A 16,588-nucleotide genomic window follows, 5' to 3' on the forward strand; every position below is an offset into this window, starting at 1 on the left:
CAGAAAATATGAATGTATTTACCAGTCTTAAATATGAAGAGAAAAATGTGATATATTCCGTTGTTTTGTGTTCGTTTAAATTTGTTGGTTAAATAAATCAGAATTTGCTAATTTATAGATTATCACAATCCCTGTTTTAATTGCAGTGAGGTTCAGAGTGTTATTTTGTACTGGGGAACATTAACACACTATACCATAAAGTATCATAAAAATTTTATCTAATGTTTTACATATGGGGTAATTACTGGACACTGTCCGACAATTACCCCGCATGTGTCCAATAATTACCCTAATTGATGGGGTAATTATCGGACAGAAAAAACCTAAAATATCTTCTAAAATAGTTACAACAGATCAATATTTTCATTTGGGATCACAGCAGTGATGTATAAGGCTTCACCCAGAACAAACAAAAATATTTCAACTTGAACTTTTTACAGAAATTATGCAACGTTGTTAGAATTCGTCCAATAATTACCCCACTTGACTATATATCTTTAATAGACATATTCACTTTTTAGGGAACATGGGTGGAAAGTTTAAGACAAAAGTACCGAGATGGCGTTTACACAAGTTATATGGAAGATAAACCAATGGTAAAGGAATGTAAAAAGCAGCCAATGAAGTGATACTAAAAGACAGGATGGCAAGAACATTTGATCAAAGCATTGATGTACAGAGTGGCAAATTAACTGTTGTCGAAATAGTTGATCATGCACTGCAATTTCCCTCAGTGGTAAGTTGTTATTTTGTGTCCACTTTGCATATAGATCCAATGACGTTTGACACTTTTTGCCTCTTTCAAGAAGCAGAAAATATTTTTGGGTTCAGCATTGTCAATGCTGTTCAAAATATTGATGATTCTAAAGTTGCATGTATGGAAAAGTTGCTCAGCCAAAAAAAGCAACTTGGACGCAATGCACTAGGTATATGTTGTAGCGTCTCTTGTTGGTCGTTAAAAATTCCTTGTAGTACCCGCATATTGTTTAAAGTCACCGACAATTTATTCAAATATCGTTTTTTCGTCTGTTCACATCCCTTTCGTTTTTATAATCACCGAACTCTTACCTGCACCTCCGATAACAATCACTGCTTGGAACCTCTAATAATTATTTTTCTCTTCTTTTACACCTTGGTCCTTTATAAGCCGTCACATTCCCAATCTTGACATACGTTGAGAATTGAGATATATACCCGTCGCTGATTTAATGACTGAGATAACGTGCGCAACTATTAATGGTACGTTCCTGCATGATTTAAAGGAGAGGAGACTTATTTGCAACGAGACCACTCGTTGAATGTTGTTTCTTTGCACAGGAAATTATTGCTGGGGGTAAATGATCTAAAAAGGGTTAGAAATCCTTCCTGACTGGGCATTGTATCTTTACTTCGGCAATATAATGTGCATGTTGCACTTTTTCAAGGACTTCGTGGATTGCCCAACCACAAACCTAATAAAACCCCTGTTCTTCAGAACTTGACAGTATAGATGAAGCTGTATCTGCCAGGATTGTCAAGTTGCTTCTTTCATCATACACAAGGCCTTCAGATGGGTCACAGCTATTTCCCTGGGATTTTAAAAAACTGACTAAATGTGGGGTATCATCTGGTTCATAGTTTCCTGTCCTAGTAGTCTGCATCATTTGTGACAGGCGAATCATTCTTAGACTGAGTCTAAATTGTGTTGGCTTTGGGAGTGATGATCCCTTGTTACCAACTTGTGAAAATAAGGGCGTCTTAGGTTGGCCGCTCGGACATTAAAAATTTATAGTTGCCATGAACGACAAGCTCCTGGTACAAAGCTAACAAACTTATAGTAGCCAATTTTATTCCTGATTGCACAGAAACAATTTTATGTTAATTTAAATGTGGATATGCAATATTTTTGGTAAGTTTTTTTGTAACAATCATATTATTGATATTGTTTCACTAAAATCATAATTTACCTCTGTTAGCTGGTCTAACTTTTCTGCTGAATTTGGAAAAAGGGCATCCTGCATGCATCGACAGTTCATGATGTCGAACCAATTGTTAATATACTGGCAAAAAAATCCAGTTGTCAGTGCTTCAGGATAAAGTTTGTTTATGGCTGAAGCAGTTGAATGACTCAATACGTAATTGGAATTTTAAGGTGACGACAGATATAAAAATTAAATATTATTTACTGTGTTACATATATACCTGAGCTGCCATATTCACCCTCATTATTTGATATTGTGTTGGATGAATATGGCTTTGTGTCGGCTTCGGGGCAAGCTTTAACTCACCTTCCTCTTGTTAATTAATATGAAAACATTTGTTACTTTTAGAACTTGAATTAAGTTACTGAATGTATGTGCTAACTGGGTTTCGTAAGTTTTTTATAAGGTGAGGCACATCTGGCATGAAGTAAAGAAGTTGATCAGGCAGTGCAGGATGGTGAATGCAACATCTAACTTCATCTCTGACCATTTGTAAAATTTTGAAACAATAATAACAGAGCAAAACAAATATTTCTGTTTGTACCTGTCGCTTTAATTGCCTGTTTTCTGTTTCATATTTTGAGCAATTTGTACAAGTCACTTGTACTACTTCTGTTGGTTCTTTCCTTTCTGTTCTTTCAGCTTCTGAATTTTGGTCGTGACTGTATGCTAAATTAATAAATACGCTTTACTAACTAGGCTTAAATTTTAGCTTAATTTCCTTGAAAAATCTCCTTGATTTCTGATATTTCTGTGCCGTTTCAAAAGGCGCCTTTGACTAGATAGTTTAGCTGGGCAGTTTGGAAAACTAAATAATGTTGGCACTGCACCCGACCTCAATTTTTTCAGACCGTCTTTTCTATTTTGTTCAAACTGGTTCGGTTCAAAATGTTTCTAAACACACTAGAGTTAATAATAATAACTGATTTGTGCACGAAGTATGTTTCAGTCGAACCTCGCACAGCCGGCTGTTCTTCTTTGGTACCCACTTATCTCGGCGAAAATTTTGTATCCAGCGTCTGCGAATGAATACAGCGATGGGAAAGCGGAACATTTTAATCCCATTCTCACTTCTCACCTCCCATTATGTGAGAATCTTTTTAAAACTGCACTAGCTAACCTTAATCCTGGTGCGTATTTAGGTAAATTTTTATCAAAATCGCTACCTTTTCACTGAATTGTTATATCTAATTAAATTAAACTTAAATTTTCATTAATCACGACTAAAGAAAATTGTTTCTAGAGCTCTACACTTTCTGCCAAAAAAACATCTCTAGTCCGTCTATGTCCATTGTATTATTTTGGACACAAAATGGCGGACATGAGCTTCTATCGCGTAACAATGGGTTGGACAACTCGTGTTTTCTATGGACTTTGGCTGAGACGGCTTAAGACTCTTGCCTTTTTCTCTTCGCCGAAAACGAGAGAGTCGGATCGGCGAGTCAGCTTCGAAGCTGTCTTAAACCGACATGTAAAGCTGTCAGCCTACATTTTATATTTTTTTAGACGAAGGAAACTGTTACGGAATTATTTCGGCAGCTTTGCAATTAAGCGGTTAGATGTTTTTGGGTGGCGATGTTATCCCCCAATTAACCTTTCTACCTAATTCGGTACTTTGCACAAAACTGCCTCCCTAATTCTGATACTGCCCAGAACCCTGCAATAACGGCTCACCACAAAGCCAAAGTAACCCAGGCTGATTTAACTTATTGGACGTCGTGTTAAACTCAAAGCGACTAAAAACAATACAAGACGTTCTGGCAAAGATCCCGACAACTCACACAACACTGAGATGTTCACAACGCGAAGCCCAGAAGAAGACTCGCACGTTTTAGGGAAATCGTTCGTTGCACCAAAAGTACTAACCAATCAGGATGCGCCTTTCCGACACGCGGCACATCCGGGGCATACAAAAATAATAGGAAGAAGAGGGGAGACGGAGGTAATAAAATAGTGTGGTGAAAATAGGTGTGCGAGACTTAAAAGTAATAAATAAAGTGGTAACAACGAAAGAAAACAGTGAAATTACAAGGTGCCAACAAGAAAGGTGAAAACAATGAAATACATACAATAACTAACAAAAGTGAAAGGTGACGTGAAGGAAAGAAAATTCGTAACAAAACTAAGGACACAGACGTAACTACTGCAATTCTTATAACTGACATAATTTTTAATCTTATCTTCAATTGAACCATTGTTTGCATCTAGTACATTATTGTCATTGCAAAACTTGCATTTCTGTCTTCTAAGATCGCCAGTTAGGCAGTTTCCAGAAATACTGTCAAATATTTCTTTTCTGTAAAGGTATACAGAACATCTTTGTGCAAGGCTTTTACCCATAGCAAGCCATTTGGCATACATGCAAATGAATACTTCACCGCTGTCAGAATCCGGTTGAAAGAAATCCGTTTCTAAGTGGTCAACACGGGAGTTATAACAATTATATAACAAAAAAATATTATAAATACCGTCGCACGGCCTTAAGTCAAAGAGACCGAGGAGATAGAAAACGATATGGACAGAGGATAGAGAACACTTTCGAAGCGATAGAACTACGCTCTGGACGCTGCGCGTTTTATGTTGTTTGTATTAAACCAAGGTATGTTTGTTTATCGTTTTGTGTAATAATTAAAAGGTTGCAAAGGTAGCTTCTTTGGCAGATGTTCTTGATAGTGTTAGGAGTCGGATAAACGGCAGTGTTTCGTTCTGCACACCTTAGGTCGCTGCAGAAATTGGTGACTTTGTCTTCCGTGATATTTAAACACGCAAATTTAAACTTTCTGATATAATAACTTCGCAATTAAACAGCTAAACTGTAGTCATTATACGAGATATAACCATGTCAAGCAAGTTTTTCAGGTTTGTTCCCTGTAAGATACTTTGGCAGACATGTACAACGAAGGAAACAAGCACTTGGGTATTTCGAAAAGGTTTGGTGCATTTTGCCAAACTGCTTTGAAAAGCATGTTTTGTAAAAACGTAAGTAAATGGTAATTATTGTTACGTAATGCCTAACCAGCATTTTAATCAACCTTATACAATGTTGTGCCGATATTATTAAATACGTTTTTAAATTTCATTAATTAATACATGACTCCGAATCGTCAATTAATTTTTTTAATTGCGGGACTAACGGCTTCCTTATACCCGAAGTTGACTTAACATCGGACTTGGATAATCCTATTTGTTGTCTGTGATGTAGGATACGGTATAACAATGATTTTAGACTTGTGGTTGTCATGTTTAATTCCAAAACGTTAACTTTACATTAATTAATCAACTTGTCAATAGGAAAAAAAACAGGAGAAATGCATAATTTACAGAATGGAGTTTTCAGTGAGCAATCACAGGGCTATCGCGCTGGCCGCGACGCATTCACTCAATGCACACATTTTTTTCTTCACATTTACCGGACAACTAGTCCGAAGAGCAGCACGTGACTGCTAGTCGCACCTTGACACCTCCACTTCGCAAGTGACCAGAAGCCACACACGCTTGGTTGCTGAGCCTTTTGCACTGATTACTCTAAATGCGACTATTTTTTTTTTATTTTTCTCAGACCGCAGCTTGATGCATCACACACATATATATTCACTGCGTGTCAACAAATTGCCTTGTGGGAGATTCGTGATTACGGCCAAAACACGAGTTACATTTCACATTGCAACACCTTTTCCCATAAAGCCCGTCACCTAGTGGACTGTATTAAATGCCAATCCTGGAAATTACTAAAGACAAGTTTGATTTTTCACTATTAATTCGAACTTTTGACACATGACAATACTCAAAGCTATAATTATCTGTATATTATCCTCAAGTTCTCTGTCCTTGAATTAAATGTCATTTGCTTCATCGCATAAAACCGAAGCTGTTTGTCACGTAAAAAAAATAAAAATTTGAAAAATTACAAACAAAACACCTGACAAGTCATAACAACGCGCGATACGTATGAGGTAATTTAACTATTGTTTGTTCGAGTATGTCTACAGATCTCGACACCATTCTTCATCGAACTTCCGTATACGTTCGAATGCTACGGTACGACGCTATTCCGGTTCGTGACGATGTTCGGCACGATAAAACCTCAGCGTGCTAATCCGTGACGCAAGTTCAACACCTGACATTCACCCAACAAACACTTTCGAAGCGGGGGACTTTCTGCAGAGAAACTGTGTGATTAAACGTCAATTTTTGTGCATTGAAATTCCGTACAAAGCGCAGTTGGCATGTAGGTTAATCGTTTCGTATCTAATCGCCAGATGTGTTAATCGGTTTATATTTTTAATTTCGAAATCGACGTTCCTTAATAATCGCATTTTTCTCGTTTTCGAAAATATTATAAATACCGTCGCACGGCCTTAAGTCAAAGAGACCGAGGAGATAGAAAACGATATGGACAGAGGATAGAGAACACTTTCGAAGCGATAGAACTACGCTCTGGACGCTGCGCGTTTTGTGTTGTTTGTATTAAACCAAGGTATGTTTGTTTATCGTTTTGTGCAATAATTAAAAGGTTGCAAAGGTAGTTTCTTTGGCAGATGTTCTTAATAGGGTTAGGAGTCGGATAAACGGCAGTGTTTCGTTCTGCACACCTTGGGTCGCTGCAGAAGCAGCCACATTATTGTTGTGTTATAAACCATGTAATGATAAATAAGGTTAATTTAAACACAAATACTGCATTCGCAAATTATAAATAAAGCTAAAACAAACATAACAAAGTCTACCCAAACATAAATAATCTATTTAGGCCACTTAGCTAATCAAGCTATAGAAATAACTGACGTAATCGACCAAATCGGCCACCTTCGCAGACTAAAAAACAGAGCAACTAGCGCCTGCCAAATCAGTGTGTTTTAACTGTAGGGTCAAGGCTGTTGGTTCTGCTTTAGTACTGTCCATGTTTTGAAGAAACGTCTGTGAAGTGCTATATTATATTACTGGATTATCGACAATAAACGGATTTGTGAATAACTTTGGACTGGTTTAAAGCTTGGTGGATGTATGTGTTAGTCGAACTCCAACAGTAACCTTGAGATAGAGAAGGCAATCTGCCTACGAGGACGAGTTGCCATCGAGACCCCACGGTCACGCAGGAGGGGAGGCACCCCGACAACTGGTGCCCAGTAGTTTCGCGAGTTCACTGCACAAGTCAGTGTCATCAAAACTTGTCCGGATATTACTCCGACCATTACCGGATTTAGCAGGTACATTTCACGCCGAACAGGTTAACTCACACTCGTTCCAGCACAGCAAGCAGTCAACTACACCAGTCATTAACAAACAAGAAGACAATTTCCGACAACTTTACAGATTATACGGATAACGGATTATTATCGCAACTGGTCTCTCCTCGTCCTTTTTCAAAGAAAAGAATATCCTTATCAGGACTAACAAGCGTTAAACGGAATTACCTTACTATTGGATTTACTACAGTTTGTTCCTAACAACATCCCATTCGGAGAAAGAACACTAGAACTACAGGGAAGTACCATCAGGAAGAATAAGTAACCCTGTTTACATGCCCAAGTCGACTTGAGCATCAAGTCGACTCGTAACCGGGTCACGTGATTTTCAAATTCGACGCGCGAAAACGACGAATTTACATGGGGCTTTTAAGTCAACTTAAGTTAATCTGTCTCGGACTGACAGGCTGTAAATTCAAACTCTGCATTAATTAATTCATCAATATTTCTGATATAAGCATGCAGAAAAATGTTATTGGCAGTTAGTTTAAGCCATTAAAGACTTTCTGCAAATTGGTCCTTGATTATAATGCGAGTTTACTTTGCCAGATATATAATAGATGATTTTACTAAAAAGCCTGCTTCAACCCATATTTTTTAATTCCTTATTAAACTAAAAGGCTGAATTTCCCTGGAATGTTTTCACAACAACACCATGGTTAGGCATTCAATTGAAAACTGTATGTTTAGTTGTATTAATTGTCTCTGTTCTTCTTCACAGGATCCTTTTCAGAAGCTGTCTGATCCCATGTACAATTGGGTGTCAAAAAAGGCTGGATGAAATATTTCAGAGCAGCCCAATGTTGATTAATTTGAAACAAATATACAGAAGATGTGATAGTTACATAGCATTCTTGTCATATTGGTTTTATTTTGACAAACAGAGAAGGTTTATATATAAGCCTACTTTTGTATTTTATGGTTGATTGTTGTTCACATAATCCTTTCATAAATAAGATGCAGTAGAAATGAATAAACAACCAGTTTGCATTGACTTGTTCTATTATATCACATCCGGCAGCAAATGAAAACAGTTAACACAAGTGTATGGCTGTGGTAAGCCAAATAATAGTTTCAGTTGCTAAAAAAAATGTTCTTTTTGTGATGGAAAATGTACATGTCACATCAATATGGACATGAGTCTCATATTTACGGATACATCATTCTTGTTTCAGGCAAGTGTCAACAACCTTGCAAAATGCATTTGTTTCCTTGAGGTCTCCAAAGTAAATCTTGCTTTTTTGTATCTTGATGCTTGCACAATTCATGCAATACTTGCACAATATTAATCAAAATTAATGTACTGAAACAGGAGTAAGCACATCTTTCTAACCCCTGTAGCATACAGTATACACACGTAGTTGTACTAAAACTAGTCAAATACTTTAAAGTTCTGTTGTAAACAGCAAATCCTAAACGCACAACCTAATAAACAAATTACCTAAACCTAACTTCTTTGCGCCTCTTGTCCCAATTGCCTAAGCCGTCCCGTAAACCACTCTCCGCGTTAGATCGAAGGCTGAGACGGCTTAAGACGATTGCCTTTTTCTCTTCGCCGAAAACGAGAGAGTCGGATCGGCGAGTCAGCTTCGAAGCTGTCTTAAACCGTCATGTAAACGGGATTACTGATTCAATAAACATTTATTTTATCAAAACGCTAACATACAATCATCACGTTGCCGCACGTGGTAAAATCCGCAATTTTGGCAGAGAAAGGCAATAAAAAACGCAAAACTGTATCACCTGGTAACAATTGCATCTAGAACTAGATACCAAACTCAAATAAGAGCAAGTATGGAAACCCCGGCCGACACCTTGTTGGCTGAAAATCCTGGAAACATACCACCACCTGATAATCCCACAGTTTCAGGTCGCACTTCCCCCAGACCAAACACAAATGATAGAGAAAGTTTGGACAGAAACCCATTTAGTTTACCTCCCAAGGATTTCGAACACCGACCAACATATGTACAAACGTTTAACTTTACAGCTGGAATTAAAATTCCAAAACTATGGTCGCAACCCAACTACCGCGCGCTATTGACGCAAAACCTCGCGAACGCAACTTTTGGTATAACGAGCCGCGTTCTCGCTAAACGATTCTCGTTAAGTTCCTCGCTAACTAACGAGGATCTGAGACCAAGCATTATGGCAGCATATTTTGCAGTTATAAGATCATCCAAAAGACCAAAAATACGATAAAGTCCGTTAGATATGACTGACTTAGTATCTAAAACTGCATTATTGGAACTTTGTGATCTTATGCGTGATGATTTACAGCCAAAATTGCAAAGCGAAAGGTGATTAACAGTGGAACAACAAGTGTTAATATCACTCAAGTTACTTGCCTCAGGAAGTTTTTAAAACTCGATAAAAGACAACATCAACGTGTCACAAACAGCCGTTAGCCGGGTTTTAGGTCGTTTTTTGGACAGTTTAATTTCGAAGCGAGGACAATTCATCAAAATGCCCGACACACCACAGGGCATTTCTTATACAAAGCAACAATTTTATGCTGTCGGACGGTTTCCTGGCGTAGTAGGAGCGATCGATGGGACACACATACCAATAATAGCACCCGCGGAAAATGAACATCTTTACGTCAATCGAAAAGGTTTTCATTCCATAAATATTCACGTAAGTCTAAAATGACTTTTTTGGGGATGTTGTTTGCAAAAACACTTCATGTCTTAAAGGCAGTTTGTGATGCGAACATGGTATTTCTTGATGTCGTTTGCAAGTGGCCGGGATCCTGCCATGACTCGTATATCTTGCACCATTCGAAAATTTTGACAACATGTTGTATTGAAACGGCGTTTTGCTTGGAGAATGTTTACAAAGAGTCACATAAGAAGACTCGTTCAATAGTGGAAAAGTATGTGGTCTAAGAGTAAACCTTACAACCATCTTCATTATCAGCATGTAAAATTTTTAGAGCATTTGGAGGGTGATTGATCACACTGGAGGCAGACTCTGTTACAGCCCATGTGCTGTTTTATTCTTCACAACATATGCAGGCAAAGAAGCATTCCTTTGCTACAACCACTACACCAGGAAATCTGCCACATGATGAAACTGATGATGCACAAGGAAACACTGAACAAAATCGTATCATTTCAACTTTTGCATGAAAAACTGGTATAAATCATTCACATTTCAGTCATGAGGTTTTATTGAAAGAAAACACTTATCAACAGTCATCAGTAGATTCTGAAGACAGTGACTTATTTTTCTTGCGCCTAATTTCATTTGCTATGACTATTTGGTCCAGTTGCTGCTGTTGTATTGGACACAAGTTTGTAATACTGCAGGGACCTAGGTTTGCAGAACGAAACACTCCGTGTCAATCTGACTCCTAAGACTATTAAGAACATCTGCCAAAGAAACTACCTTTGCGACTTTTAATTAAAACATAAACAAACACACCTTGGTTCAATACACGTATGATGTTTCTTAGTGTGCGCGTAATTCGTTTTTTTTAGCTTAAGGCTGCGTGGCGCTATTTATAACATCATCGAAAATGAGAATATGGACGGAATATTAAAGAACGTTGATGAAAAATTAAAATGACGTTTAATCAAACAGTTTCTATGCAACACCTTGAAGAATTTGGTTTCGACTTCGGAAATGATCTTTCTGATATTGCCGGACTCATTGGCTGATCAAGAAATTCCAAAAAGCTTCCACTTGGGTCTGCTGAATGGGATATCAAATTGTATTGGACTTGTTGAAACCTGCGGATCATCTTGAATTGTTGTGGAAGAACATGGTGTTTCATCTGGTGCCATTGGACTTGTGATCTTGGGTTCAGCTACAAAAAATAAATAATCTTAAAAGAAATATAAGACAAAGCATAGATTAAAATTACATTACTGCAAATAGTTTCGAGTTCCGCTGCTCCATCCACAGACTGCTTTCAAATTATGTTTATAACTCTGTAGTGGATGTCCGTTTGTTGAACAGCAGTATTTGAACCTCCTGTTTTTTTTGCTCCCAGAGATATTCAATGAATTCACCTTGAAAACAAAGTAAGGATACGGAAACAATACAATAAACTTAAGTTGATGGTGATTGTTTTTCACGCTTGTTGCTCTGAGGCAAACGTTACTTCACTGGAAAACGAACCCAAAATGTGACACTAACGCAGCTAAGTTGATGGTGATTGTTTTTCACGCTTGTTGCTCTGAGGCAAACGTCACTTCACTGGAAAACGAACCCAAAATGTGACACTAACGCAGCTACTTTATCTGTGGTCCACCTCGATATTCCTAATTTGCTTCAACTAATGTACACAATCAACAGATCTATCGTAAAGTGTTGCTACAAATTTATCAACAAAAACACAGACAAAGACTGGCAACAACATGCCGCACGTGGCTATTCGCTGAGTCAGCGGTCCTTTTTTCCTACAAAGTGACGCATTCTCTCGTTTTCGTTGCGCGCTTATACGGGGTCCTAACATGATGTGCTCGGCATACCATTTCCCGTACCGACGTCCTCGCTCGTAAACGCCTCGCTAATGTCTGTTTTAGCGATCTCGGTATTTTATCGAACGAGAAACTTCTCATCATGCCGCCCCAGAACTGTTAAAGATTGCAAACTTTAACAAAACAAAAGTAACAATATGACCACCCTACAAGACAAGAATGTGCGCAACAGTCTAGAAATCGAAACGCTTATTACCAACTACATCAAGGAAATTACAGACAGCCCTTCCGACAATACCAAAGGCAGGGGCAATTGAAAACTCTGTCTACCCAACACCAACCAACAGATGGCTTGTGTTTTTATCATGCACGCTTTGGTGACAAGGCATTAAAATGCAACAAACCTTACAGTTACAATCAAGTCAATAATATCAACATCTGTATGATCAGACAGAATCAGGTTCCAAAAGCTCCAAAACGTCAGCAATATTTTAATTCAGCCTCAAACTCTTTGCCGCATGTCTACGACAGAATTGATAAAATGTCATTTCTGTTAGACACTCGATCATTCAAAAATTTCCTCCCAGTTACACAGCACCACACTCAAAAAGTTGAAGAACCTGTTCTCGGATACTACTTCATTCAAAAGCAAGACTTGTTTAATTGCAGTCATCACGAAACAGGAAAACAGTTCCAACTTAACATGAAATAGCAGACAAGATAGCCCAAGACTTCTCGTATCCTGAGCTCCTGGCCAAGAGAGCCAACCAGACGGCTGTATTCGGTAAACAAAGTCGAAAGATGAAGAAGGCATTTAAAAGAATGGCAAAGCAGAACAAACCATGGGCTAAAGAAGACGCCAAGCAAATAATCAAAGACATAGTCAACGAAGCAAAGAACATGAAGTGGAATGGCATCAAGCTAAACACAAAAGAACTCCTCATTATCTTAATCCAAGCAGCCCTTGAAGCGCGTAACCCAGAGGACGACGACATCACACTTGCTCCTCATATTGTACTCCACGGAGAAGCGGGAAAGACTCTCTTAGGAATGTTCCTGTTCCCCCCATAGGTAGCAAGTGTGATGACCAACGACAGCGCTGAAGTTGGTCAGATGGCGTTACGTTTCAAACATAAGGTACTTAAAATAGATGACGCCGGCTCAGCATTATTCTCGGATGACAAATTGATATCAGCAATAAAATTTATGTTCCACAACAATTGGAGTGCCAAAACCCACGGAGACAGGCAGGATAATAAGGCCACCTGCTGTTTCATAACTACAAACCTGCAAGATCCAATCACCAGACTGAGCAATTTGCGGAACACCGCTTCGTTGTAGCCCAATGGACCGAGGAAGCGCGCAATCCCAATACAGGCAGCGAGAAAAAGATCACGGGCAGTTTAACCGATGACGTCGTAGTAGAAATGGCTCAAGACATGGCCAAAGAAATCGAAGAAGGTCTTCCTATAGATGCAGACATCTGTCCACTAGCGGACTATATAAGAGATTTTGTGGAAAGCATCGATACACAAACAAGTGAAGACGACGACGAAACGGACATGGAGGAGGAAAGAGTGTTCAATGCAGACACAGCACCAAGATGCAAACATGGCAACCAATTGCTGTGCATGCAATGCCATAAGTCGGATAGTCCAAGAAGAGGGAAAGGTGGCGCGCCCTTGAAGCGCCGCCTCCCAGAATACGAGTTTAACGAGCGACGAGGAAGGCACGGCACAGCCGAAAAAGAAAAGTCCTCGAAAAGAAGAAGTGCCAGATTTGGAGATAAAATAATGAACGCGAAACCAGTAGAGGACGGACGAAAATGTGAACATAAAGGCATGGAGGCACAATGCCTATGTGAATTATTAGACGTCGACATGAGCGAATGGGAACGCAACATAGAAGAGGACGACGATATTCTAGCCCAGTGCATAAGGGAAAGTGGACTCCATATTCCCTGAGCACTGTTGATTTGTGTTGAGTTAACAATGTGTGGAGTTAGTTTAACCCTGCTAACTGCTGAAAGGGGGAGGGATAGGAAAGGGGGTTTTATAGGTTATGGTGACGTTCCACAAAATGGGTATCAGCGGAAATTCAAAGCGAGATGATGAAAATATTGTCTCGTGCAATAATTAGAAGCAAAATCGATTGTATCAAAGGGCGGTATTATTCACTGATAGCCGATTAAACAAGTGACATCGGTAATAAAGAGCAAGTCAGTGTATGAGTGGCTGCGAAGCCTGTGAACCTTATGATCAGAATATTAGAGCGGTCGCCTGACAAGTTGCAAGCGCACCAGTGTACCTTGGCCACAATATATCCCGTGAAGCCACTGAGCTCCTGTAGCTCAGTTGGTAGAGCGTTGGGCCTGGTTAGCCCAGGGTCGTGAGTTCAAACCTCACCGGGAGCTTGATTTTTCAGGTCTCGCTCCGACTTGTCGGGAAAAGTGGTATTTTTCGTTATGTTGATTCACAGCTGCAAATACATGAAAGTTTTCTTGTTGTTTTTGCAACTCATGCCACAACTTCCGAAACACTGCACCAAATACTGACGTCGACTATAGAATCTGTTGGTCTATCATTATCAAACTGCAGAGGCCAAGGCTATGACGGAGCTGCCAACATGAGCGGGAAAATATCTGGCGTGCAGCAGCGATTCAAAAATCAGTTTCCGAAAATGTTTTATGTCCACTGCATGGGCCACAACTTGAATTTGGTTGTGCAGGACGCACTTACGTTATCACGGGATATAGTTACGGCAACATCTGTACTCACTACTAAAAACTGGCTTTGTTTAACAGTTTTGTTAGTTGTTTTTGTGAAACAACAATGCCATGATGGTTTTATTTGTGATGCCATTCAAATTTGCAAACTAAAAAGTTGGTTTCGAACCCCATGTTGTTCAATGAAATTTGATATCTATTTCTGACACTAATTGCTGCCAATGATAAATTGCAAGTAATACTACCAACTAATGTTGCAAATCTATTTAGACAACTTTCAGTAAAAAATGACAGCGTGGAATTTGGCTGTATGGAAAGAGGGAGATGTGGAAGAGGAAAGGCTGTGCCAAGCAACTGGGTTAAAGAAAAAATCATACAATGTCCACCAAAAGGCCAAAATGCTGAAAAATTAAAAAAGCAGCGAGCAACACCTGGACTCAATTGGCAGAAGTTTGGTTAAAATAAAGTTTTCATCAGGTATATATCTACACTGTTTCATCCATCCAAGTTTGAAAAAGTAGTTTGGTAGTTTTTATGTACAGTAGATACTAAAGGACTTTAACACAGTTTGACACCTAATTTTTTTGTCAATGTGCCAGTACCATAGGTGCTACTAATATCATTTAATGGTAACACAGGAGTTTTCCCCATTGCTTATTATATTTTGGCTGTTTTCAGTGTGCATTTGACATAGCTGAGGAGTTTGTGAAAGTTCAAATATATCTAGTTTTGAGGACCGCAGATGTAAATGGTCATAGTTTTAATTTTATACATATTTAGATAACATCAAAGAATGAAGGTATGATAACACAACGACAATGGAAGACCTTTCTGATACAGAACAAAGAAAAATAAGCAAAAAGACTCATAAAGAATTTGTACAATTCTAACTGAATTTGCTAACATGCTGTTTTCCATTTCCCTCTAAAGACATTACAATATTATGAATAACATTTGTAAATGTCCAATGTCGGAGGAACGTAAGTTGCATAAATCATGTGAATGTAGGCCATTTAAAATTATAATTTGATACATATCTAAGTGTGTACAATGCACAACGCAACATGTCATTTCATGTATAGGATTTCAAAAGAGAGTGTTCAGCATGTTGCTCGACATAAAGGAAAGTAATAAATCAAGTAATTCTAGAGATGCATCCCAGTCGGACCAGTTCATATATATACAGAATCAACTGCACACGTTAGACGAGGTGCATGAGCTTGCAGGCAAAATAGAGGACCCAGAGCATAGACAGAAACTGGTATGATATATAACAATAAATTAAAAAGCAGTCCAGATTCTGTCAATCCGAAATTATTCCTTCAGCAGATGCCAAAAATGTAGGTTTAATTTCTGAGTCATCGATTTTTAATTATTCCAACAAGATAATGTGCAATACAGCTAGAACTTGACATTGTCAGTAGAAGCACATGCACTTGTTTTCCTTGTCAGTTAACTTGAAAAGTAATCTTCTCAAGGTATATACATTTTGAAATTTCATGTTGCACAGTTAAGATTAATAGGAGGTTACACCAAGCGTGAATCTGTTCTTCCAGATTGTTTTCAAATGCTCTAATGGCAAAAATGAACTTGAGAGGAAACGAGCTTTGTATATCGGACAAACACTAAGACAGAATGAACGGACACAAAAATGATATTCGGCACAACAACTACGAGAAACCGGTAGGAGCTCATTTCAACGAGCCTGACCACAGTGTTGAAGACTTGAGGGTCATGGTGCTACAGAAGGTTAAGAGAAGAACGAGACTAGCGAGAGAGACGGCAGAACAACCCCTCATCGAAAAATTTGACTCTATCAACCACGGTCTCAATAGAGACTGGGGCTTTATGAGTTATTATACGCACCAAGATGCCACGGGCACTCAATGACCAACAATGATCACCTCTTCGTGCCTTTTTCCTATTTTCTTTCTTGTTTTTAGAGCTGTTACTGCATTTTATTTGACACGTTATTTGCTGCACCTGATGAAACGAGATCAATCTCGCGAAAGCTCGTGCTTTTAAAATGGTTTCATAGTCAGTCTCTTAGAAAAGCAGTGCACAAGCAAGCATATAGTCATAGATCAGAGACTGACACGACAAATTGAAGAAATTCTTTAATTAAGGCTTGATATTTTTTGCGAAGTACAATTGGTATTCAGCCTGGCATAAATGTGGCCTTGGTTTCTTTCCAGGTGGAATTGTGATAGGTCACTAATTTGTGCATCATCC

This window comes from Ascidia mentula, chromosome 1, assembly GCF_947561715.1.
Source record: "Ascidia mentula chromosome 1, kaAscMent1.1, whole genome shotgun sequence".
Taxonomy (NCBI): domain Eukaryota; kingdom Metazoa; phylum Chordata; class Ascidiacea; order Phlebobranchia; family Ascidiidae; genus Ascidia; species Ascidia mentula.